Source organism: Schistocerca americana, chromosome 2 (genome assembly GCF_021461395.2).
Source record: "Schistocerca americana isolate TAMUIC-IGC-003095 chromosome 2, iqSchAmer2.1, whole genome shotgun sequence".
NCBI classification, from domain to species: Eukaryota; Metazoa; Arthropoda; class Insecta; order Orthoptera; family Acrididae; genus Schistocerca; species Schistocerca americana.
Genome location: NC_060120.1, coordinates 932,676,989 through 932,700,447, shown reverse-complemented (window position 1 = coordinate 932,700,447; position 23,459 = coordinate 932,676,989). Strand labels below are relative to the sequence as shown.

Sequence of the window (23,459 nt, the reverse complement as noted above, 5' to 3'; positions counted from 1 at the left end):
TCGAACGCGGAATCGTAGTTGCAGCTAGACACATGGGACATTCCATTTCGGGAATCGTTAGGGGACTCGGTGTTCCGAGATCTGCAGTGCCAAGAGTTTGCCGAGAATACCAAATTTCAGGCGTTACCTGTCATCACGGACATCGAAATCGCCGATGGGCTTCAGTTAACGACTGAGAGCAGTTGCGTTTGCGTAGAGTTGTCAGTGCTAACAGTCTAGCAACACTGCGTGAAATAATACCAAAAATCAATGTGTGAGACGTACGACGAAATTTCGTGTTAATGGGCTATGGCAGCAGAAGACCGACGCGAGTGCCTTTGCTAACACAACCACGTCGCCTCCAGCGCCGCTCCTCGACTCGTGACCGTATGGTTCGACCCTAGATGAATAGAAAACCGTGGACAGGGCAGATGAGTTCCGGTTTCACTTAGTAAGAGATGATGTCAGGATTCGAGTGTGGCGCAGACCCCACGAAGCCATGTACCCAAGTTGTCAACTTGCAGGTATCTCCATAATGGTGTGGACTGTGTGTACATGAATCATTGACTGAAAATGGTTACGTTTGGCTACTTGGAGACCGTTTGCAGCCGTTCATTGACTTCATCTTCCCAAACAACGGTGGAATTTCTTATGGATAACTGTGCGCCATGTCGAAGGGCCACAATTGTTCGCGATCGGTCTGAAGAACATTCTGGACAATTCGAGCGAATAATTTGGCCATCCCGACCGTCCGACATGAATCCCATCGAGCCTTAATGGGACATAATCAAGAGGTCAGATCGTGCACAAAATCCTGCACTGGCAACACTTTCGCAGTCATATACGGCTAAGAGGCGACATGGCTCGATACCTGTTCAGGCGCTTCCATCGATTTGTTGAGCCCATGTCACTAGAGTTGCTGCATTACGCCGCGCAAAAGGCGGCCGTGCTCGATACTAGGAGGTATCTCTCGACTTCTGTCACGTCAGTGTAACGCAAGGGTGTGGAGTGAAGCGAAATTAATACAGGTGATGCTCATGGAATTATATAAGGAACTGACATACTGGAAGTAGTGTGTGAGTTTCACTATTTGGAAAAAAAATTAACTGACGTTGACCAAGTAAAGAGAATTCAAGATGCAGACTGCCAATATTAAGAAATGCAATGCTGAAACAGACATATATTGTAACATCTAATATAATGGTAGGTGTTGCGAAGTTTGTAATGAAGGTATTTTTCTGGAGTATAGGTTTACATGGCAGTAAAACATGGACAATAAACAGTTCAGACAAGCTTCCGAAATGTGGTGTTGTAGAACAATGCTGTAGATAAGAGAGAGAGATAACTAAGTACTGTATCGAATCCGAAGGAAAACACAACCTAATTTAAAAAAGGAACTCATTGATACGCCACACACTGTTACATGAAGGAATCGTCAGCTATGGTTGGGCCGTGGTAAAATTTTCTGTTTTGAAGAGCGCGCCGCAGCACTTAGTGTGAAGCAGTCGCCCTCGCTTCTGGCGGTGGCGCCGCTGTGGCAATCGCAGCTTTGGTGTCTCCCTCTGGTGGGATACGGGAAAAGTTCCCTGTTCACGTGCATTTAAGGGGTGCTATCAGCTCGGCAATTGGTCAGTCGGAGTGAGGCTAGGTCAGTCTCGCGTCACCAGTTGTTGGTCTGTCTCTCGTTCGCATTTGTGCGGCAGTTAGTGTGTGTGTAGTCGGAGAGCGAGTATGTCTCTCGTTTGAATCAAACTTTAAGCCAGAACTCAGCTAGTGGTCGCCCGGTCGGGGCTGAGTTCCTGCATCTGAGCCGGCCGTAGTGGCCGAGCGGTTCTAGGCGCTTAAGTCTGGAACCGCGCGACCGCTACGGCCGCAGGTTCGAATCCTGCCTCGGGCATGGATGTGTGTGATGTCCTTAGGTTAGTTAGGTGTAAGTAGTTCTAAGTTCAAGGGGACTGATGACCTCAGATGTTAAGTCCCATAGTGCTCAGAGCCATTTGATCCATTTTGAAGCTGCATCTGACTCTGCGCGTTAGGCCGCCAGTCTGCTCGAGTTGTTCGGGCAACGGTCATTGGCGGTTGGATCGGTCGGTTGGTCGGTCGCGCACTGAGACACAAGATGACTTGTCCGCCTTGAGCGTCGGCGCATGTGAGGTCCCCACGTGAGTGGGTAATGGCTTCGCCGCCGACACGAGAGCAACAGGAGCCAACCCACGACGTCAGTCGGCCAGGTACGAGCTGCGACGCCGCGAGATGGGAGATCGGCGCGCCTTCCTGCGTCCGTTGAAGCGGCTGGCAGCGGACGGGTCGGGAGAGCGTTTTGGGGGTGCTGCGCCACGTCTTCGCCGGACATCGCTGTTTATTGGAAGTTAAGTGATTTGTGATATGTTGTTTCATTTACTTGATAAATCTACTTGTTTTCGTGGTCAACCTCTCGTTCCCAGCTTGCTCGTCTGTCTCCCGTGCGTATTTGTTAGGCAGTTAGTGTCTGTCTGTCTGTCGGTCTGCCATAATTTAATAGCTGCCTCTGTCATGTTCGTCGGATTCGGTGTTAATGAATTTATAGAATTAAGGTGTAAAGGCCGGATTCCTGAAATATGTTTTTATCTTGCCTATCATCTTGCGAGGCGGTATATGTGTAATGTAGAGCATGTTGTGCATTTTATGTAAGTCTGAATTTCATGGGTTTTATTTAAATTGTCATTTTCATAAATTTGCCATCCTTCCACCGTAAGAGTCCTTTTAAAAACAAATTGCACTTTCGGTGGCAGATAATTTCTTAGTGTTTGTACCATTTCCATCCCTCTTACGGGGTGCATAGTTAATGTGTTTGTGTGAATTGTTAAAAATTTTAGTTTAAAGGAATCTGGTGTGTTGCAGATTTGCGCCAGTGTAGTCTTTCAGAGGTGGTGGCTACGGCCGTGGTGAAAGGGAGCGGCGAGCTTCTCAGCCCGAAGGCTCATACTGTCAATATTGTTCTGTCTGCCTCTAAATAAAATTGTAACTTGATATTTCGAGGGTGCTTCTCTGCTTATAAATTTTAAATCTGTTTTCGAAAAGGCTTTTATGAATAAAATTCCCCTTTGTTAAAGGTTGGCTCTGAGTACTATGGGACTTAACATCTGTGGTCATCAGTCCCCTAGAACTTAGAACTACTTAAACCTAACTAACCTAAGGTCATCACACAACACCCAGTCATCCTTTGTTAAAGGTAATTTCATTTCCATCAGTTACTCCCTGGCAACTACTTCCACGCTTAAATGTGGTAATGTTCTTGATGAATCGCTAGTAAATAAAGAAAATTCTTTAAGAAAAGATTCTGAAAGTAAATTCACGGTTCATAGGTAGTTAAGGGAAGTGTGGGGAGTAAAAATTTTAGAGGGAGATTAAGGCTTCGCTATAGTAAGCTGGTTCAAATGGATGTAGGTTGCAGTAGTTATGCAGAGATAAAGTGGCTCGCACAGTGTAGTCCAGCGTGAAGAATTGCATCAAACCCGGCTTCGGACCAGTGACCACAATAACAACACAGAATTTAAAAGAAAGTTGTCTTGGATGCAGTTTTGTGAAACCTGAACCGAAACACAGTTGCGTTATGTGAGTAAACTGTACGAGCATGGGAAGAGATCAAAATATTACGCACATAAGGAAATGCAATATAAAAGCAGAGTGTCCTTTTGCCGTGACCAGGATTCGAACCTGGGTTCTTGCGGCCACAACGCAATGTCCTAACCACTAGACTATCACGGCTACGCTCACTCTGCTAAACTCTTTCCTTCGGCAGCAGAAAACAGGGCTTTCCGCTCCAGTTGACACGGCAACTCTGCCCGCAGGTAGATGGCGTCTCGAGCGCAAAGGATGACACCGAAGCAGCAAGCCGGAGGACGGCAGACTGTGTTATCGCTTTCTTGTGTTGCTACTTTTCAATACGTGGCATGCAGTCAGTCGCCAGTGAGTTTCTCTGCTTAACGTCAACAAACGGAACATGGATTTGGCTGTAAATAAATACTTTCCAGTCTGTAGTACTTGTGTCTCACAACACAGCCTTAAATTCTTTCCTTCAGACCTTTAAAACGCCATGCCTACCGTCTCACTTTCAACATCACTTATGAAGTTCTCTACGCCAACTTCTGCCAGGTTTCTATATTCAGTAAGAACGCTTAACACAGTAGTTGGTTAACGCGAAATGTTTAAACATGGAACAAAACACTCGAGCGGCCTTTTGTAGAATACTGCTCAGGACTGTGGATCCCTACCAAATAGGCCCACATGGGATGTTAAACGTATACACAGAAGGGCAGCACGGATGATCACAGGTTCATTTGACCTAAGAGACAGCGTCACGGAGATACTGACGAAACGGAACTGCGAGATACTTCAACATAGATATAAAGTATCCCGAGAAAGTCTGCATGTAATGGTTCGAGAACCATCTTTAAGCATAGGAATGTAGAACAACCCCATAGCCGAGCCTCCGTGCGGATAGCGAGGGGAGGATTACAGTGTGTACAGAGTCTTTAAGCATTCAATCTTTCCGTGCTCCATACGTGAATGGAACGGGAAGATACCCGAACACGCGTTACAGTGGGAAGAGCTATCTGTCATGCATTTAACATTGGTTTACAGAGCATAGATGTAGATGTAGTCAGTGTACCACCTCATAATAAGTTATGCGGACCTGTATCCGAGCGGACATTTCTGAGACGTTTATAACTGCAGGATATAGCTAACCGTTGCTGCAACACGGAGATACGTCTCCGTCTACTGGAAACATTTTTCAGTTCTTTTGTGCAAGTAGACGCTTGTAATACTCCAGAAGCTTCCTGAGAACAATTACGTACGCATCTGAACAAATCCTTCTACTGCACTACAAGTTAGGGTTTTTCTCTATTTTGTTGCGGTACCTAGGAAACAGTCACGTAGACGATTGTCGTATATTCCTACATCCCAGCTTAATATTGGCTACTGAAACACTGTAAGCAGATAAATAGTCGTTCATCAATTAAATTCCTTTTATTGCTGTAATATTACTATTTAATCTCCAGACGCACCGGGCCTAATTAAAGGACTATCAAGTACAAAATCTAAAGTAAAATTCATACGATAATGGATATCTAGTCTTTTGTAATTGCGTTCTTCAGAAAGTGACCAGAGAACGGAGGAAGGAACTGACAGATTCTAACAACGGATATGGAATACAAATTGGCTAGGGAAGAGATAAACACAAACTTAATGTTTCCCGTTTGCAGGCTATATAGTCACTTTGCTACATAGTTAAGAAAATTAAAAAACCAGATTAAAATCTTAAGCAAACAGCAGCGAAAGAAGGCCTCCAAATCTCCTTCGAAAGTCAGAGGTATTGACAAACAAGAGAACTGCACCAGGTATGGAAAAATCAGAAGAACAGACAGATTATAAGTGTCTGAAAAAAGTCATTCAATCTGATGGAGGTAAAAGAGGTAATCAGACAAAGATTACAAATGATGGACTTCGCGTTTCATTTAATTAAGTATGTCAATTATTAAAAAAAACATTATAAAATTACAAATCATCAATGTATGACAGTAACTTGATCAGAATGTACGCAACATTCAGATACTCTAATTTCAGGATCTACTAAATAAAATGAAAAAAAAACAGTTAGAAAGAGAAGGAACACTGTGAGGATGATACTGATAAGAACATTTAAGTTAAAATGTAAAGAAGACACATACAAATATGTAGAAAAATTACAAACAAAATAGGTTCTAGGAACGTATCCAAATAATGTGTCGTAGAAGACTAACAAAAATCATACAGCATTTTGAAAAATTAAAAGGTAAACCCACTTGACGTACAAGAATGTCTCAAGACGTAAAGGAAACTGAAATAAAGAAGCAATAACTTGAAGGCAGATAAAACACGGAGAAGAAATAGAGACAGCAGATAGTAGAGAAGAAAAGTAAGAACATATGAGTATTGGAGTGAAAATAAAGCTTACTCGGTGGCTTAAAAGTGCTCCTTAGCTGACCTGTAACGACAACAAGAAGAAGGTGTTTTGAGTGGTTTTTTTCTGGCATGATGCACAGTTTTTCTTTCGTTTTTTAATGTTTCAGGGCGCTAAACTGCGAGGTCATCAACGGCCTTTTGTAACTACACGTCATTCATAGACCTGAAACATTTTATGGGATAGTTATTGTACATGTAAAATGTTAGAATAACTTTTTTCTTGGTCTGATATTTTTACTTTGTAAGTGATCTGGTTTGTAGACAACCCTCATTTCCAGAAAACTACGTTGCGGACGTTGATGCCATGACAGTGAGTTTCAGCGTGGACACACAACGGTCCAATAACACTATGACAGAGCTACTACGAAATCGGAGAGAATCGTACATCAGATTCCAGTGAAGCCGTATCCATGCTGACAAAGAAATGCATGTGAATATACCAATATAATCCTCATTTTCTTTTTCTTTTCAAATCGGAGGTTGCGTTTCATCCGGTATACTTTCTCTAACTCCCATCCATGATTGTTTGTGATTTTGTGCTATTGTGTGCACGCGCATTTGACACCATGCTTTTTTTGATCAAAATATAGCGAGTGGGTAATATTATATATTCGTGTGAAAAATCTGAAGGACTGTAATTTATATGATACTTTGCAAGAGACACAAGCTTTGTAAGTAATACATCGATGTAGCGGTAACAAAGCAGCCTGGATTAAGGTGTAAAGACTCGTTGTTGTGAGTGATTGAGACGTGGTGCGTAAAATACACTACCGGCCATTAAAATTGCTACACCACGTAGATGACGTGCCACAGAAGCGAAACTTAACCGACAGGAAGAAGATGCTGTGATATTCAAATGGTTAGCTTTTCAGAGTATTCACACAAGGTTGGCGCCGGTGGCGACACCTACAACGTGCTGACATGAGGTAAGTTTCCAACCGATTTCTCATAGACAAACAGCAGTTGACCTGCGTTGCCTGGTGAAACGTTGTTGTGATGCCTCGTGTAAGGAGGAGAAATGCGTACCATCAAGTTTCCGACTTTGATAAAGGCCAGATTGTAGCCTATCGCGATTGCGGTTTATCGTATCGCGACATTGCTGCTCGCGTTGGTCGAGGTCCAATGACTAATAGCAGAATATGGAATCGGTGGGCTCAGAAGGGTAATACGGAACGCCGTGATGGATCCCAACGGCCTCGTATCACTAGCAGTCGAGACGACAGGCAACTTATCCGCATGGCTGTAACGGATCGTGCAGTCACGTCTCGATCCCTGAGTCAACAGATGGGGACGTTTGCAAGACAACAACCATCTGCACGAACATTTCGACGACGTTTGCAGCAGCATGGACTATCAGCTCGGAGACCTTGGTTGCGGTTATCCTTGACACTGCTTCACAGACAGGAGTGCCTGCGATGGTGTACTCAACGACGAACCTGGGTGCACGAATGGCAAAACGTCATTTTTTCTGATGAATCGAGGTTCTGTTTACAGCATCGTGATGGTCGCATCCGTGTTTGGCGACATCGCGGTGAACGCACATTGGAAGCGTGTATTCGTCATCGCCATACTGGCGTATCACCCGGCGTGATGGTATGGGGAAACATTGGTTACACGTCTCGGTCACCTCTTGTTCGCATTGACGGCACTTTGAACAGTGGACGTTACACTTCAGATGTGTTACGACCCGTGGCTCTACCCTTCATTCGATCTCTACGAAACCCTACATTTCAGCAGGATAATGCACGACCGTATGTTACAGGTCCTGTACGGGCCTTTCTGGATACAGAAAATGTTCGACTGCTGCCCTGGCCAGCACATTCTCCAGATCTCTGACCAATTGAAAGCGTCTGGTCAATGGTGGCGGAGCAACTGGCTCGTCACAATACGCCAGTCACTAATCTTGATGAACTGTGGTATCGTGTTGAAGCTGCATGGGCAGCTGTACCTGTACACTCCATCCAAGCTCTGTTTGACTCAATACCCAGGAGTATCAAGGCCGTTATTACGACCAGATTCTGGGTACTGATTTCTCAGGGACTATGCACCCAAATTGCGTGAAAATGTAATCACATGTCAGTTCTAGTATAATACATTTGTCCAATGAATACCCGTTTATCATCTGCATTTCTTCTTGGTGTAGCAATTTTAATGGCCAGTAGTGTATAAGCACCTAAGGGAATGTGCAATTACTTAGATGTGAAGCACATAATGGGAGGTAGATATTTCAGTGTGTTTATGCGTTCATCGTCATTAGGAAACCTTTCTTGAATTATTACGTGAAGTACTACGAACTAACAGTGAAATTAAAGCGCTGTTTGTAAGTGAATTGTTTCCCGCGGCGCAACGAACTATTTCAGCGTTTACATGTGAATTGTAATGTGGTTACTACACTCCTGGAAATTGAAATAAGAACACCGTGAACTCATTGTCCCAGGAAGGGGAAACTTTATTGACACATTCCTGGGGTCAGATACATCACATGATCACACTGACAGAACCACAGGCACATAGACACAGGCAACAGAGCATGCACAATGTCGGCACTAGTACAGTGTATATCCACCTTTCGCAGCAATGCAGGCTGCTATTCTCCCATGGAGACGATCGTAGAGATGCTGGATGTAGTCCTGTGGAACGGTTTGCCATGCCATTTCCACCTGGCGCCTCAGTTGGACCAGCGTTCGTGGTGGACGTGCAGACCGCGTGAGACGACGCTTCATCCAGTCCCAAACATGCTCAATGGGGGACAGATCCGGAGATCTTGCTGGCCAGGGTAGTTGACTTACACCTTCTAGAGCACGTTGGGTGGCACGGGATACATGCGGACGTGCATTGTCCTGTTGGAACAGCAAGTTCCCTTGCCGGTCTAGGAATGGTAGAACGATGGGTTCGATGACGGTTTGGATGTACCGTGCACTATTCAGTGTCCCCTCGACGATCACCAGTGGTGTACGGCCAGTGTAGGAGATCGCTCCCCACACCATGATGCCGGGTGTTGGTCCTGTGTGCCTCGGTCGTATGCAGTCCTGATTGTGGCGCTCACCTGCACGGCGCCAAACATGCATACGACCATCATTGGCACCAAGGCAGAAGCGACTCTCATCGCTGAAGACGACACGTCTCCATTCGTCCCTCCATTCACGCCTGCCGCGACACCACTGGAGGCGGGCTGCACGATGTTGGGGCGTGAGCGGAAGACGGCCTAAGGGTGTGCAGGACCGTAGCCCAGCTTCATGGAGACGGTTGCGAATGGTCCTCGCCGATACCCCAGGAGCAACAGTGTCCTTAATTTGCTGGGAAGTGGCGGTGCGGTCCCCTACGGCACTGCGTAGGATCCTACGGTCTTGGCGTGCATCCGTGCGTCGCTGCGGTCCGGTCCCAGGTCGACGGGCACGTGCACCTTCCGCCGACCACTGGCGACAACATCGATGTACTGTGGAGACCTCACGCCCCACGTGTTGAGCAATTCGGCGGTACGTCCACCCGGCCTCCCGCATGCCCACTATACGCCCTCGCTCAAAGTCCGTCAACTGCACATACGGTTCACGTCCACGCTGTCGCGGCATGCTACCAGTGTTAAAGACTGCGATGGAGCTCCGTATGCCACGGCAAACTGGCTGACACTGACGGCGGCGGTGCACAAATGCTGCGCAGCTAGCGCCATTCGACGGCCAACACCGCGGTTCCTGGTGTGTCCGCTGTGCCGTGCGTGTGATCATTGCTTGTACAGCCCTCTCGCAGTGTCCGGAGCAAGTATGGTGGGTCTGACACACCGGTGTCAATATGTTCTTTTTTCCATTTCCAGGAGTGTATTTAACAGGTTTGCGCTGAAGTTACACGTGGAATGCAGACGTACAGTATAAAAGACGTTTTAAAAAAACTGTTATACGGTGGTTGTGAACTGTGTTTTAGGCATTCGTATGTGTTTTGTGCACTGGTTGTTATTCTTCGTGATTCGTATATTGCTTGCCATTACTATTTGCACCTGAACAAATATTTGATGTGTCACGTACGGACTGTGAATTAAAATACATTATTCAATTGAATTATTTCCTGCGGTGCAACGAATCTGATGTTTACACGTATTTTCGTATTGGTTGCTGTTACAAGCCACAGTTGATTTAACCCTTAACTCGTGCGGTGAGTTGTCTGTAACGCATACCACGAGGTGGGGTCTCTGGGATCCGTATGTTTAAACCGAGATTTGAGGAAAAAATCATTCGAAATTTTTAATTTATACTATATAACATTTATTTTTACAATTATTTAAGTGCTGTTTAAATGCTTCTAGTTTACTTTACTGCACTAAACAAAGCCTGCAGTATTTTACTATTTATCACACAAAAGCAGACAATTTTGTGTGGTTCTTTTAAATAATACAGATAAATCGACTGTTAGGGTACTGAATTTTACGTCGTGAAAAATTATACTATCTTTGTAGCAAATGAATTTCCAAATAAAACTAAATTCCAGGGTTTAAATTTGGGCATAAAAATTCCACCCGATAGGTACAAAAAGAAAGTCAGTCAAATTGGCATTCACTGCTGGGAACTACATTTTTCTTATCACCGCTCAGAACACATTCGATTTTAACAGTCACTTTAAGTATTTCATTGAAGAAATAGACAGATCCCCATCACAACTTTTCTGAAGTTCTTCCTCTGAATGATACTCTTGTTCGATAGCAGGACTGTGATCACAGGCTAATGTAAAATCGCCGTCTTTTTCGTTTATTTCTTGATCTAGATCACTGACACCTTCCTCCATAGACCAACTAACAATTTCATCAAACTCGGGAAAGCTAAAAATGACACATTCATGCCAACACATTTTGAGCTATGCGGTACTGTACTGAATAAAACAGGTACGTAGTTGACGAGGAGTGGTCTAGGAGACTCCAACACCTATCAATAACACGTTTTAACAATAAACACAGAAGGTGATAACGCAATCGACAGCAAAACATTGTAGGCTTGACAATTTCAGGAGGGTAGGGGGAGTATAGAAACATTCCACCACAACTGGCCTTGGAGAGCGAGTTCGAAAATTTTCGCGCGGTCTGAGAGACCACAGCTCGTGAGTTAAGGTTCAAGCACAACTCCACTTACACAACGTGAACTGAAAGACATTTTCCAGAAAACTAGTTTTCGTTGTGCAACGAAGGGCGGATCATAATCTTACATGTATTTCCTGCGCTGTTTATTATTCGCTAATCGCACCATAACTGATCTGTAATACATGACATGCAGACTGCGAAATAAAAGACGTGTTATGTGTACTGTTTTTTTTTCTGATGTGATACACAGATCATGAACTAATTGTATGATAGACCAAAGTGTTGAGCGATGGAAAACAACTTTTGGTGTAACGGTGAACAGTTTAGCTACCAGAAATCTACAACCATTTACAATCGCGTCCTGACATGTCTGCTTCGAAGAGTATAACTACGTTTACAGTATCGAGTACGTTCGTCGTCACTGGATTCTGCCACTGTGTACTGACATGGAACAATGACACGTCGATTAACTCTCTTTAGTGATCTGCATTGAACATTCTGGCGACTAAAAGACGTTGTCGCCAAATAGCTATAATTGATTGTTTAAACGCTAGGTACGATTCTAGTACGCCAACGGCACATTTCGCGACACTTAAGCACAACAAAACATTCCAAATATGACGCGTCTTGGAGAAATCTTTAATATGGTGTGTCACTGTAACTGCATATTTTCGTAATACCACAAAACACGGCACGTTAGCTCCGCAAACACTTAAACCAACATGGGAGCAGGTCGGGGTGCTTCTGGCTGCCAATGACAGCACAGGACAGATGACCTCAAGAAAATATCGTTAATATCATTAATGCATCGCGTGAGCACACAAACACCGCGGACTGAATACATGCGAAATACATATAGTTAAGTGCAGAACTGAGAAGACGAAAAACATCATGCAATCAGCACGAATATAACAGGAATTATAAGCGTCTCAGATTAACATCAAACAACAGAGTATGAAGTAAAGCCATGCCTTCACATAGCTAGAATGGTAAGGAAAGTAAAGGCACTTTGTTTCCCGAAACTTTTCACCAAAAGTGGTACAAATAAACTGTAAGCACGGTACTGCAGCCACCAGTCTCGGCTATAGAGCTCTAGAAAGAACTACTCCATCGCAGTTTCGCCAGGTGGATAAAGTTCACCCACCTCAAGGAAAAATGTAATAATTCTATTGTACAGTATACTCTCTGGAACGTGTACTCAGCTATGCAACCCACAAAATAATCGCTCTTTTTGCCAGATCGTGAGATAACGTCCTGCCATACCCTCTTCACGTTCTGTGCGTGAACGAAACGACTTATCGGACACACGAAGTTCATGCAATGCCTCACTCTTAACCATTGGAAACCTTCAGTACCTATAATGTCATATGACTTCCAGAAGTCGCTTATGATAGTCGTCCCACGCATTAGTTTTTCCTTGAATGTTCCTAAAAAATCTTCCAAATGCAGAACGAAGACCTTTATCCTCGTCTAATTCCAACGAACACCCATAGCACGTTGATTTTATGGCCTGTTCCGTGTTTCCTTTTCCCATATTTCGCCTCGTATATTTCAAAGATGACTCTTTCTCCACATTAACTGTTTTGAATTGTTAATCGTCCACTTGATACGCACTTCACGCCTGAGAGAAGACCAGTCAACAGATTAGATAAGCCGAAATTTCAGACAAGTCTCTCGACCTTCGAACAACCCGTGAACGTACACAGGGAACAGAAGTCATATTTTCTGACCGTTACAATTGAGTTGCCGAACGAAATAACAGTATCAGCAATGAATAAACTTAATCTTTTGTTTTGTTTACTACATTTAATAGATTTAGCTTGTAATTTTTATTGCGTCAGTGTGAGATGAATTGCAATTACAGTTTCCTTGGCTCAGTGTCACAGAGGTGAGGGCATGAGAACGCGTCATACAGTATTCATTGTCAGTTTTGAATAATCATCATTCTTGATATTTACCCAGTATGTAGGAGTACATAATCACCCTTTGTTTGAGGTGTAACAACACAGTGTCCTCTGCTGTGATTCGATGACAGGAGTGAACCGGGCAGCTGCCATGTTCACTTAAGTGTTCGCAATGCTCACATGTCGTATTTGGTGGTTTTCGTATTTGTACTCGCACTCGTGTATTGCGAAAATACGCAATACCAATGACACACCACATTGAAGGTCTCTCCAGATTGTGCCATTTTTATGCGGTTTGTTATGCAAATGTGGCGGGAAATGTGATGTCGACGCCTGAAAACGACACCAAACACTCCGCAGCTTTAACGTAAACCGTTTGAATAGAAATTTTAATGATAAATCTACGAGTCTTTTTCTGCAGTTGTGAGCCTTTTCATTGCCGTATCCTCATTCACATATTGTTTGCTTCACGGTGCTTTAAACCACACTCATTAACTGGAAACAACTTTTCGCTTGTGTAAACTCATTGTGCAGTTAAAATTTTTTCATAATATACACTCCTGGAAATTGAAATAAGAACACCGTGAATTCATTGTCCCAGGAAGGGGAAACTTTATTGACACATTCCTGGGGTCAGATACATCACATGATCACACTGACAGAACCACAGGCACATAGACACAGGCAACAGAGCATGCACAATGTCGGCACTAGTACAGTGTATATCCACCTTTCGCAGTAATGCAGGCTGCTATTCTCCCATGGAGACGATCGTAGAGATGCTGGATGTAGTCCTGTGGAACGGCTTGCCATGCCATTTCCACCTGGCGCCTCAGTTGGACTAGCGTTCGCGCTGGTCGTGCAGACCGCGTGAGACGACGCTTCATCCAGTCCGAAACATGCTCAATGGGGGACAGATCCGGAGATCTTGCTGGCCAGGGCAGTTGACTTACACCTTCTAGAGCACGTTGGGTGGCACGGGATACATGCGGACGTGCATTGTCCTGTTGGAACAGCAAGTTCCCTTGCCGGTCTAGGAATGGTAGAACGATGGGTTCGATGACGGTTTGGATGTACCGTGCACTATTCAGTGTCCCCTCGACGATCACCAGTGGTGTACGGCCAGTGTAGGAGATCGCTCCCCACACCATGATGCCGGGTGTTGGCCCTGTGTGCCTCGGTCGTATGTAGTCCTGATTGTAGCGCTCACCTGCACGGCGCCAAACACGCATACGACCATCATTGGCACCAAGGCAGAAGCGACTCTCATCGCTGAAGACGACACGTCTCCATTCGTCCCTCCATTCACGCCTGTCGCGACACCACTCGAGGCGGGCTGCACGATGTTGGGGCGTGAGCGGAAGACGGCCTAACGGTGTGCGGGACCGTAGCCCAGCTTCATGGAGACGGTTGCGAATGGTCCTCGCCGATACCCCAGGAGCAACAGTGTCCCTAATTTGCTGGGAAGTGGCGGTGCGGTCCCCTACGGCACTGCGCAGGATCCTACGGTCTTGGCGTGCATCCGTGCGTCGCTGCGGTCCGGTCCCAGGTCGACGGGCACGTGCACCTTCCGCCGACCACTGGCGACAACATCGATGTACTGTGGAGACCTCACGCCCCACGTGTTGAGCAATTCGGCGGTACGTCCACCCGGCCTCCCGCATGTCCACTATACGCCCTCGCTCAAAGTCCGTCAACTGCACATACGGTTCACGTCCACGCTGTCGCGGCATGCTACCAGTGTTAAAGACTGCGATGGAGCTCCGTATGCCACGGCAAACTGGCTGACACTGACGGCGGCGGTGCACAAATGCTGCGCAGCTAGCGCCATTCGACGGCCAACACCGCGGTTCCTGGTGTGTCCGCTGTGCCGTGCGTGTGATCATTGCTTGTACAGCCCTCTCGCAGTGTCCGGAGCAAGTATGGTGGGTCTGACACACCGGTGTCAATGTGTTCTTTTTTCCATTTCCAGGAGTGTAGGTTAAATGCGTGAACTGGTTCAGTTTAGAGACGTACTTTTTCTCTGAACATAATTTATTTCCTAGAAATTTCTTGAGGCATACGCATAATATTAGATATTTTGTTGTCCTTGTTTCTCCGTATACTCTTCTATTTGTGTGAGTATATTCAAACATGTAAAACGTGTGCAACGTGTACGTGAAGTGTTACTGGAATAGGCGCAGCACGTTGAACCCGCCATTGGACGCGTTAGTTTCAGGAAATCAGATGCTTCTTGTGTTTATTCCAGTTAATCAGGTTTCCTCTTCATAGCGGCAATATAAATGGTGTTCCAATTATCTTGATCACCCTAAATAACTGTTTGTCCAGATGCAAATTACAAAATGTTTCAAGCAAATGTTCTTTAGCCGTCAGGGGGACATCAATCGGCATGATTGCCTTCGTTGTAGCTTTGTATTTTTACAAAGATATGAACAGCGGTATAACTTTTTTAAATGGTACCCTGTATTTCTTATTCGGTAATTCATTTCCTCTCCTACCTATTCAAAAATGTATCACAGTGTGCCATTCTCTGAAACACATCTTTATTGATTACATAACGCAACACTGACGTTGACGCTTCCAGCGCTTAGTGCAGGTACTCGGGGTAAAGGAACACATCCACGTGCTGACGTTGACAGAGAACAGATGTAAACATAAGTAGAATGCACACCTGTCATTCCGTCAACCACCGTTAGTTGAAGTGTTGTGTGTGTATAATGTACACCAACAAAGAGAAGGTGGAAATGTTACTCATCTATGGGGAATGTACCTTAGCAGAACAGTAGTTGCAATACTGTTTTTTATGTACAGGTACATCTGGTACTGTATTTTTGTCATTTAAATACTGTTGTGTAGAGCAGGCGTACAGTAAAGGCTATCCTTCCTACAAACTGCATCGACATAACGTTTCTTTTGTTGTTGTTGTCGTTGAAGGCAGGCGAAATGATAAGCAGGCAGCGGAACTGTGCAGAGAACGATATCCTCACAAGAACCCACCTCCCCGATGGATGTTTTCTCGTCTTGTTGCGACGCTTTAGGAAACTGGAAGTTTTAACCCACGACAACGCAATCGTCGTAGCACTCGCACAGACGAAGCTGCCGAAGTTACTGTTCTCGCTCCCGTTGCTACGTATCTACATGTGAGCACAGGACAGCTTCAACACGAGATTGGTATTTCTAAAACCAGTGTACTTCGTATTCTTACATGTCACCGGTTCCATCCTTACCATGTACACCTACATCAAGAATTGCATGGGAAAGATTTCCAGTATCGTGTAGAGTTATGTCAGTAGGCACAGCAGCAAATCCTCGCCAACCCGAACGTCTTCTCCAATGTTCTACTTACCGATGAATGTTCCTTCTCAAACAAAGAACAGGTAAATACAAGGAACATGCATTATTGGTCCAGCGACAACCCACGATGGCTTAGACAGATGGAACATCAGTGTCAGAGGGGAGTTCACATCTGGTGTGGGATGCTTCGTACTACAATTAACTTTCACCAGTGGCAGTCTAAACGGCACAGCGTATGCCAACTTCCTCAGACGAATTCTTCCTCCTCTTCTGGATGAATTGTCGCTAAGAACCAGAATGCTTATGTGGTATCAACACTATGGATGTCCAGCACATAAGGCCCTGCGTGCACGTCGTTTTCTGAACCGAAGGCATCCTGCCAGATGGATTGGTCGAGGAGGAACAGTTACTTCGTCTGCTAGGTCTGATTTAAATCCTCTGGACCTTTTCCTTTGGGGATGCATTAAAGACGTTGTCTATCGCGATATTCCAAAAACTCCAGAGGACATGCAGGAACGTATCGTGCTTGCTTGTAATTCTCTTCAGCAGGCAACACTGGCAGCAGTACATAATTCTTTCATTCAATGAGTGCACCAGTGTATCGGTGTCCAGGGTCACCACTTTGAGCACCTTTGAATGTTCTACTCCTGGCCAATGGGACAGGAAAGTCAAAGTCGATTTTGTGTTATGTTTTTACTTGGTTTTCATTTGTTTTCTGACACCTCCAGCAAGTGGACGAGTTTGTGATCCCGGGCTCAAATCAATATTGTGTTATGTAATTAATAACGTTGTGTTTCAGTGAATGGCACACTGTGATACATTTTTGAATAGGTCTTTAGGAGAGGAAATAAATTACCGAATAAAAAATGCATGGTGCCATTGAAAAAAAGTCATACCGCTGTTCATATCTATATAAAAAAAACCTAAAACGAAGGCAATCGTGCTGATTGATGTCCCCCTGACGGCTAAAGAACATTTGTTTGAAACATTTTGTAATTTGTATCTGGACATACAGTTATTTAGGGTGGTCAAGATAAATGGAACACCCTGTATATGCAGGGTGATTCACGAAGCTATGCAAATATTTTAACATTTTATTCTGTAAGTAAAACTAAAGAAAAAAGTTCAGATAAACATAGGTCCCCAAATGTTTAGTTACGGAGTTACGGCTAATAATAGGTTTTGCCTGAAATTTCGCTGCTTCGCTAATATGAAGCCATCGAAAAACTATACGCGGTTAAAGAAAAGCACTATTTCCATTTATTTTGTTGCTATCGATCAGGCGAATCTAATAAAACATGTCCCAGACGTGCATCTGCAGCAGATTTCCAGAAAACCCAGAGAAGCAAAGAAGTAATTTCGTAAAATATTTAATTTGTTAACTACTTGGCCAATTTTGTTTTTTAAATTCCAGACAACTGCACAAAGTTTTTAGCAGAAGTTGTAGAGAATTTAATTTTGGAGAAATGATGATAATAACGTTAACTGAAACTGTGTGAATGTGTCAGATAATCTGCTATTATTAATACCATAGCACACGTGAATTCAAATTAAACCGAAAAAAAAGCTCATTGTTAAGCATGCTGTATAGTGTACATACAATTTCGCAATACATTCACAATAAATGTTCAAAAATGTCTCCATCGAGTTCAATGCATTTAGCTCCACGTGTGGAAAACACTGTATCGGCGTCTTCCTCTGTTGTAAATTTGAAAGGAATCACTATTTCATAAATAATCTACAAACTACAACTGTTACGGTGTGGTTTCACTTAAATACACTGTTGTTTTTATGTTCTTTCACTGAACAATACAGAAAACTAACTCGTTTCAAGGTTAGGAAACGACTAAACAATTTACTGTTGCCAACAATGAAATAAACGTTTCTACATTCTTAATGGAAACTAAACAGATTTACTTGTATATTAATCTATCCTTCTCTGGATGTTCTGGAAAATTACTGCAGATACACGGCTGGGACATGCTTTATTAGATTCGCCAGACCAATAACAACAAAATAAATGGAAATCGTGCTTTACTGTAACCTCGTACAGTTTTGCAATGGCTTCATATTAGCGAAGTTGCTAAATTTCATGCAAAATCTTTTGCTAGGCGTGACTCCGTAACTAAACATTTGAGGACCTATGTTTATCTGCTTTTTTCTTTAGTTTCACTTACAGAATAACATATTTGCATATCTTCGTGAATCACCCTGTATACAGAGTGTAAATTTTAAGTTGACAAACCAGAATAACTCATAAAATATGCTTTACACGAAAAAATGTGTATCATCCAAAGTTGATTATTTTCGAGGGGGACTTCTGCTGGTGCTAAAATTAACCCACCACCCGAGCCCCTTGGGGTGGGGCGGGAGGCAACTTTAAAATTTCAAATGGGAAACTCCGTTTTTTACTGCAGAATCAGATTCTACATAAAAAACTAAGTACCTTTCTCTAAGATTTGTTGTGATTCTTAGTAATTGTCACTGTAATTATAGAAAATCCATGTTCTAATTTTTGCGTGGAAAATGGTTACGGATAAATAAAAAATACTTACTTCGTAAATTTTGATTCGCTAAAACTAAAACTCTCCCTTTATTTGGGTCAACATTTGTAAACCTCTAATTACCCTCTCTCAAACCCCACCCTATGGGGGAGAGAGAGATTTTTAGTTTTAGCGAATCAAAATTTACGAAGTAAATTATTTTTTATCTATACGTAACCATTGTCCACGCAAACATGAGAACATGAATTTTCATGAATTACAGCGCCAACTACCAAGATTAAAAAAAAAAAAAAAAGTTTGAGACAAAATGTACGTAGTTTTTTTTATTAAGAATCTGATTCTGCAATAAAAATGGGGGTTTCCATTTGAAATTTTAAAGTTGCCTCCCACCCCACCCCCAGGGGGCTGGGGTGGCGGGCTAATTTTAGCATCAGCAGATGTCCCCCTCGAAAATAATCAACATTGGATTCTACAAAAAAATGGTTCAGATCGCTCTAAGCACTATGGGACTTAACATCTGAGGTCATCAGTCCCCTAGACTTAGAAGTACTGAAACCTAACTAACCTAAGGACATCACACACATCCGTGCAGGATTCGAACCTGCGACCGTAGCAGCAGCATTAGATTCTATACTTTTTTTTCGTGTGAAGCTTATTTTTCGAGTTATTCTGGTTTGTCAACTTGAAATTTACACCCTGTATATTGACTTCCATGTCATCCTCAGCCAACAGGCGTCATTGGATGTCAATACGCAGGTGAATGTAGTAGCACATCACTCTCCCGCCCGTTGTCAGTTTTTGTGACTGGAGCCGCTACTTCTCAGTCAAGTAGCTCCTGAATTAGCTTCACAAAGGCTGACTACATCCCGACTGCCAACAGCGCTCAGCACTCATCGAAATGCTAGCCAAGCCCGAGAGCGCTTAACTTCCGTTATCTGACGGGAACCGGTGTTACCACTGCGCAAAGGCCTTTGTTGTGAGCTATGAGCAATTGGTCATACCATAAAACAGACCTCTTCTACTACAAGGACTTTGCTTTCCACAGTTTGGCAAGAGAGACCAAACCAAGAAAACAATGTCCAGTAAATATGGGGTCTGAAACGTGGACCTGAAGAGCTATGATCCCTTGTTCATATTCCCTAGTGTTAAAAACATCTCTTCTACTGAGGAAATGTTCATCTCTTTTAAGGTATGCATTTTAGAGCTCATTTCTGCTAGGCATTTTTTCTTGTTTGTGGTGTAACGAACCTGTCCCTAAAAGTTGTCAGTGATTTTCTTGGACACTCTAAAAGGTCATTTCAACAAAATTTTTGCATATTCGCTGTTCTCTTCCGGCCGAAGTTCCATTAGGCAGCCGTTTCTTCACCTGCTTAACAAAGTCAAATATGTTGTCGCACATTTCCGAAACAGAGAGCACTAGGGATCTGTAACGTGTGCCGGTGCGCTATTTTAGGTAGCAGCCACAGAAAATAAAATGCGTGTATGTATGAAAAACTGTTACCTGAGTGTTCTACAAGTTCATAAAGCACAATATTGAAAGCACAAATGACAGAAATGTCTACAAAAATATATTTGTACGCTCGTCTTCAGAAAGTTCTCCAAACACTCAATTTGGTATGTTTGTCTTCAAGATTAGTTACTTGTGGCGCAACGTACGTGACAAGGGTCAAATAATATAGAGGAATGGACTCACAGTGAGCTCGGATTCAACTTTCCAACGAACCGTCTAAATACAGGTATTCGTGATTTCCAAAAACTGTGTACATAAATGCTGCGATGGTTCTTTCGAAACGACACAGACGATTTCCTTCCCTGTCCTTCACCAACGCATGCCTGCGCTCCGTATCTGATGACCTCGTTGTCGACGGTGCGTTAAACCGTAACTTTCCTACCTTTTCATCCTTGATTAACAGTGAATCAGGTTTCCGCAAAATTCACGTGCGACAGTTACACCAAATCGGAGTTAAATGTGTCGGTTGAAACTTGCAGACCCTGAATATCGAGCTTTCGCTCTGAAATAAGTATAGGTAAATAAAAACCAGAGAAACATACAGTTAATAAAATGTATACTTTTAAGTGCCTGTGTATGACAAATGAAATCGTTATCGATTCAAACGCTCATCTTGCTTTAATAGGTCGATGCAGATTCCTCAGCATCGCCGATAAAAAGTATCCGTTTGCCGTGACCAGGATTCGAACCTGGGTTCTTGCGGCCACAACGCAATGTCCTAACCACTAGACTATCACGGCGGACGAGTAAACGCCTCCACAGCGGCAGACTTGGCTTTCACTTGCTTGTGGCCAGAGTCCAACTTATCGCGCCTCGCACAGCGGTGACGCTGCAGTCGCGTCGGGCTGTCCCCTTGACGTCATTGGGTTTGCAACTTCGCGGTTAGTTCGTACCTACCTAATCGACAAGGCTTGGGTTCTGGCTGTCTTAGAGAATTGCATGTGTTGGTAAATACCTATACCGCACAGGGGTGAAGAGATGTTTCGCTACGACAAATACAACTGTTTGATACAGTCACTATAAGAAAAAGTATGGAAGCATACATAATATACTTACTTGTTCGAGTTATAGGTAAGCAGATATTGTACAATTATTATAAAATATAGCAATACATATATGTCGTTTGGGTGGGAGTTCATGAAGCATCTCCGTGATACTTGCATGCTGATCGAACCAACCGGTAACAAATCTAGCAGCATGTCTCTGAATTTCTCCGCTGTTTTCCTTTAAGCCGCCTGGTGGTGATCCCAAACATTCTAGCAGTACCGAATAACAGCTCGCATTGGTGTTCTATACACGGTCTCCTTTATAGATGAGTCACATTTTCCTAGAATTCTTTGTATAGACCTAAATTGACCATTCGCCTTCCCTGCTACCGACCGTACGTGCTCGTTCCATTTCATACCCCTCAGCAACCTGGCGCTTAGACATTTAAAAGCAAGAACACCTCAAACAGCTGTTGTATCCTGAACCAGGCTGAGTGCGGACGGTGGTTGCTGTGACTCCCTGGGCGGCTCTGTGTTGTGCTACCTTCCTGGCAGATCCTTGCCACATGGCACAGAATGTTTTCTGTCACCCAATTGTTCTCTGGCATTACGGTTTTAGCTATGAAGCTTCTATAGCCTCTGCCATATTGTTCACCATGTTTTAATTTCTGTACGCTGGTGATATGGCTATATACCACGCAACCTCTATTGACTTATTAAAATTGGTCCAAGATACTGCTCTTTGCGTAGTTCTTGCTATAAAGTGTACAACCAAAGCTACGAATGCCCCGATCACAGCCTAGATACTTGTGCCAGGCAGCACTAATACTGTATTCAAACATTACAGAGCCATTTTTCTACTCATGTGCATTAACTGGAATTTTTCTACATTCTGAACAAGCTGTCATACGTGAAATGAAATAGAAATTCTGTTTAAGTCATCTTGAAGACTCCTCGAGTCATGGAACGCCGACACTTTTCTGTACTCTACATACGTCATCAGCAAACAGCTGCAGTTTCCTGTTCACCTTATCCGTGAAACCGTTTATGTATACAGAGTGAGCATTAACAAAACCGACGAGCCGCAGGGATTGATTCCTAATTGTAAATGGAGGAAGAAAGTTCCTACGAACATGTGTCCGGAAATGCGTCGTTGCCACGGTAGATGGCGCTGGCGAACGAAAGTTCCTCTGACAAGGTGCGGTGTGTTCTTTGTGTGTTTCAAGCTGTCTGATTGACGCAGCGTACTGTGAGCAGAAGAATAGTGCGGTATTCATGTCGGGAACTAGCCTAGGTGGTGTCTGTAGAGGGCCAAGCAGGTGGAAACAGTCGAAAGGCAGCACGGCTATATCAAAAGAAGTACCCTCACAGACACTAATCACATCACACGACATTTCAAGCCCTTTTTGGGCATTTGTGTGATCATGGGCCCTTTCAGACGGACCAACATGCAGGGATGTTCAATAGAAACAATACCAATCGCAGTTGTATAGGTTTATTTATAGGCAACCCGTTTCGACGTTACACTACGTCATCTTTAGGCCTAAACTCCTCCAATTCAGTAACCTTCCTGTTACAAATATAGCAGTGCCTTTAACTGGTCTCGTAATAGTTATTACGAGAGCAGTTCAAGGCACTGGTATATTTGTAACAGGAAGGTTACTGAATTGGAGCAATGTAGGACTGACGATGACGTAGTGTAACGTCGAAACGGGTCGCCTAAAAATAAACATATACAACGGCGATTGGTATTGTTTTTATTGAACATTTAACAGCCGTAGTCCCATACTCCACCAGAAGATGGAGTTACATTCATTGAACATGCAGGGGGGCGGTAGACTGTGCGTACGCCCGATTTGGAGGATCAGGTTTACAGGATATTGAGACGAACTCTAATACAAGCTCCGGGCAACTGGCCTGCCAACATGATGTAGCCTATAATCACGCTAATTCCCAAAAAGGGCTTGAAATGTCCTATGATGTGGTTGGTGTCTGTGAAGGTACTTATTTGGTATAGCCGTGCTACCTCTCGACCGTTTCCATCTGCTTGGCCGTATACAAACATCATCTCATCTTATTCCCGACACGAATACCGGCCCATACTGTTGCTTACAGTGCGCTGCGTCTATCACACACCCTGTAGCGCACAAGGAACACATGACACGTGGTCAGAGGGACTTTATTCGTCAGCTCCATCTGCTGTGACAACGATTTCCGGCCACTGGTTCATTGGACCTT

General features: G+C 43.9%; 2 non-coding genes across 2 annotated transcripts; both read right to left on the bottom strand.

Annotated features, from left to right (window-relative positions):
* Nucleotides 1-3,654: 3,654 nt before the first annotated feature.
* On the bottom strand, nucleotides 3,655-3,726 carry Trnah-gug. Its single transcript has one exon. It is a non-coding gene; the product is annotated as a tRNA-His (tRNA).
* Nucleotides 3,727-20,903: 17,177 nt separating this feature from the next.
* On the bottom strand, nucleotides 20,904-20,975 carry Trnah-gug. Its single transcript has one exon. It is a non-coding gene; the product is annotated as a tRNA-His (tRNA).
* Nucleotides 20,976-23,459: the final 2,484 nt, after the last annotated feature.